A 4,394-nucleotide genomic window follows, 5' to 3' on the forward strand; every position below is an offset into this window, starting at 1 on the left:
TCGCCAATTTCATAATTGCACTCAGCCGGAGACAATTTCTTAGAGAAGAAACCGCACGGATGCAAGGAACCATCAGGCGTAGGATGTTGAGACAAAAGGGCACCTTCTCCAGTCTCAGACGCATTGACCTTAAGAGTGAAAGGCAGAACAGGGTTAGGATGAGGCAGAACTGGAGCGGCAGCCTTATTGGCAGTAGGAGTGGATCATTCTCCTTACGGGTCATGGCAGTGATAGGTTTGACCAAGGAAGAAATGTTTTTAATAAACTTCCTATAGTAATTGGCAAAGCCCAAAAAACGTTGAATAGAGCGAAGACCAACTGGGCAAGGCCACTGCAGGACTGCAGATAACTTGTCAGATTCCATGGAGAACCCTGCAATGGAGATTACATAACCTAGGAAGGTTACTTGAGTCCGATGGAACTCACATTTCTCGAGATTACAAAACAGGCTGTTCTCACGTAATCTCTGAAGTACCCGTGTAACATCAGAATGATGAGCCTCGAGTGGGTGAGTGTATGAGGATATCATCATAGTACACCATAACACGCTGTTGCAACATTTCTCGTAGGACAGCATTAATAAATTCCTGGAAAACAGCTGGAGCATTACATAGGCCAAAGGGCATTCCAAGATACTCATAATGCCCGCTCCTGGTGTTAAATGCTGTTTTCCATTCGTGGCCCTCCTTAATCCTAACGAGATTGTATGCTCCTCTCAGATCAAGTTTAGAAAAGACCGTAGCTCCCTTGAGGCAGTCAAAGAGTTCCGTAATGAGCGGAATAGGGTAAGTATTCTTAATGGTAAGACCATTACGACCCCTATAATCAATGCATGGTCTTAACTCGCCACCCTTTTTCTTCATGAAGAAGAAGCCAGACCCTGCAGGAGAGCAGGATTTGCGGATGATGATTTGCGGATGATCGCAGGACAGAGTGAGGGTAGGCCTAGAGTACTGACTTATGGGAGTACCTAAATTAACAAGATATCTGAATCCAGATCCCTATGGATATAGTTATACATATATTTCAAGCTATCCTATCATTAAATGAGGTTCGTTAGACCTAATGTTACGGCCGCTAACAGCAGGATTGGAGTAGGTATATATGTAATATCCAGAGGGGTCTAAATGTCTTTGTTGTTTACAACTATATTGGATTAGTTATGTAGTATGGGGAAAAAAGCATTATTGTTAGACCTGTAAACATCCATGGATGTATAGGGGTTCATGACGTATGCAGGTATGATCCCACCTTGTATTACGGCATATACCGCCAAATAAAAACAGCATATTTGAAAAGCACTATTATCAACAATAGATGACATGCATAAACCTGCACAATAATTAGGGAAGAACGGGCTACTAACAAGCCAGCATGATCAGCCATATAAACAATAGTTAGAAACGCGTACGAGGAAATGTAAAATACAAACAGTCAGCAAGCTTGGTATGTGAGTGTGTAAAGTCTAGTTGCTCATCGAAGTTGGATTCTATTCCAATCATAGTCAGACTCCAAGTTACAGCTTATGCAGTTCAGGCGAACATGCCAGTTAAATATGGTCTGTAGTATTGGAGGATGATAGAGTAGAGAACCTCTGGATGCATAAATGTCCAGTGTTACATTTGAAATTCAAGCAAGTGTCCATCATAAGTTCTAACACTTGTCATTCTATCTGGAGGTATCATCATACTTCTCATCGGGGTAACAATGTGGTGTTGACTTATTACTGGTGCACTGTGGGTACAAATCAGCAAAGGACATGGAATTTGAGGTGCACTATATAAAGTCTCTCTTTAACCCATGCCAATGGTATCAAATTGAGTCTTAGCTTGTAAGATAATGTATGAGAGGACCCGGTATATAGAAAGCCTCTTATAGCCAGGATGAGCTCTCTAACCACTCTGTATCATACACGGTGGCTGTTTTACAGTGAATATATGTTGTGCTCCTCGGCTGTAGACTGGGATATCATGCTGTCTCTACTGGTGCTCGAAATCTGTGGTCTAGAGGCAATCTGGCATTCAGATGTTCCTTGGTTTCTAGTTGTCTCTGAGGAGGTATCCTGACCTACTGCCCGCTGGTGTGGGCTTTCATCTAGCGCTATCAATAACGGGACCTGTTCCAGTGTAGGTGAATCAGTCATATGAAGCTGCTTGTCAGCTATAGGTGTCAGAGGAAGCATAAATGATATTTCCTGCCTGAGGTCCCGGAATTGCTCCTCCATGCTTGCCTGCATGCACTCTAATGCTCGTAAGATTGTTGCTGTCAGAGCCATCTGTGGATAAGGTAAGGTTGCGGCTCTGGTTAAAAGAGCAACGGGTGTGCAGTAACGCAGCGTGGCAAACCACTATTGTTACACAAAGTGCACCTAGAATATTAATGGTACAGAGAGTATTCTAACAGTAAATTTGTTTTTTAACCTGCGTGTCCCTGTGGCTTTACAATGGTCAGTACAGTCTGTGGGTGTATAATGTGGCACTTCGTGCCACTGAGCTGTGTCTTGTGCTGAGGCCCATTTTCCACAACTGCCTGTGTTTATTTCTTAGGATATAATTTCCCTCCTAGTACCTGTGGTGTGACGGCTCTGTGGACCGCGATCAGTGGGTAACCATTGTTGTGAAGGATCGCTGGATTGGTGCAGCCCATGGTGTCTGCCACTAAAGGTGATGATTACCACAACACAAATCTAACCTTGAGTAGCAGAATTTGTCTTCTAGTGGGAGCGGCAGGCTTAATTTGAAGTACCGTTGGCACAGTCACTTGTAGGGTAGAGGTAGTAATCCGGACTCCTTGGGTCTGGTGGCTTAGTTGCTCGAAGGCCACAAACTGATGCACCTCCACTCGTGATGGGCCGTCAATCTGAGTGTAGCCTATGGAGTCTGTCGGTGGTGGTGTCTCCTATTACCGCTTGCGCTGGGCTGATATTCCAGCTCGGGTCCAAGGGAATCAGCAATTCTGATTACTGTGTCGGCTAGGCGGGCTACACGTAAGGTTGAGGCAGCTGTGTAGGCCCCATTAGCCCTCGAACGAGGGTGGCGAACTTAGGCTAGCTTTTCTGATAATATATATGGCTCAGAAGGTGGTATCGAGCCACTGCCCCTATATTCTCTAGGTTGTGGTAGTATAACTTGGGTTGTTTCAGACCCAAAATCAAAGAAAATAAGCTTCTGTAGCCGGAGCTGAGCAGAAACACGTCTTCACTGTTCGCCCCCCCCCCCTGCTATTCATTGTTTTAATTATTTGATTGCATTGTGTATTATTTAGTGGATAGTTGCTGCATTTATTGTATTATTATTATTAAAAAAATTGTAGACAAACAAGAAGTGAATTCAATTCAGTAAAAAAAAGTTTGGTTACTTTATCTATGAGTTTAATTAATTAGTAGTAATTGGTGTGGGGCTTATTGGTATTTAAGGGGATGTATTGCCTTGTATCAGTATACATGATTAAGGACTTTCTGTCTGAAACGTTGAATTTTATCTCTTTGGTTTAAATAAACCTTTTAACAGTATTGGTGATTCTGCTGCATTTTCTTTCTGCCTATACTGAGATAAGGCAGCTGACATGCTGAGAATTCTGTCCTCTTCTGAACATGAGCAAGAACCTGATTTCCTATTACTGTTCAGTGAATTCTAGTTCACTGTCTGCTAGCTGACGTGCCTGCTAGCAGATTTATTACATCAAGCTTCTGCAGGACCTAAAATAGCTGTTGCCATACAGACACTTGCTGTTCATCAGTCAGACTCTCTTCAGTAATTATCAGATACTACTACATTTATTTTTTAATTTGTATTTTGTATTGTATTTATATTTATTTATGCACGCGTATTCTGTGAAGCCGGCTCATTCATCAGTACTTTTTTGCTATTTTTATTTCTTATTTTTTAGTTATTACATCTTATGAAAGGCAGTATAAAATGAACAATCATTTCGGTAGTAGCACAAACTTTGAATTGCCTTTTGAAGGGTGGTATCTGTACATAAGTTTTTGATTTTTTTTTATCTTGTCACATCATTTTGGCATTTAGATTTAATAAACATTTGTATTACAATTGCAAGAGCAGCATTTCCACTAGTTTTTTTTTTTTTTTCTGCCAAAAAAAAAATTTAAGCAAAAGCTGTTTTAAACGAATACTGAAAATCAGCATTTTTTGTGAAATATGTATTTTAACATTAATGGTTTCAGTTTGTTACCAAATCATTTTATGAATCAGAACATATGAATATGGGAATATTAATACTTGTATATTAATAAACAGAAACATGTTTTTAAAATATTTATATAAGTAAAAGCATTTATAATTAGACATAAAATTTGATCGTCCCTGGGTGGGCTTGAACCACCAACCTTTCGGTTAACAGCCGAACGCGCTAACCGATTGCGCCACAGAGAC

General features: G+C 41.0%; 1 non-coding gene across 1 annotated transcript; it reads right to left on the reverse strand.

Annotated features, from left to right (window-relative positions):
* Positions 1-4,320: 4,320 nt before the first annotated feature.
* On the reverse strand, positions 4,321-4,394 carry TRNAN-GUU (transfer RNA asparagine (anticodon GUU)). Its single transcript has one exon. It is a non-coding gene; the product is annotated as a tRNA-Asn (tRNA).

The sequence above is a fragment of the Bombina bombina genome, chromosome 6 (genome assembly GCF_027579735.1).
Source record: "Bombina bombina isolate aBomBom1 chromosome 6, aBomBom1.pri, whole genome shotgun sequence".
Classification (NCBI taxonomy): domain Eukaryota; kingdom Metazoa; phylum Chordata; class Amphibia; order Anura; family Bombinatoridae; genus Bombina; species Bombina bombina.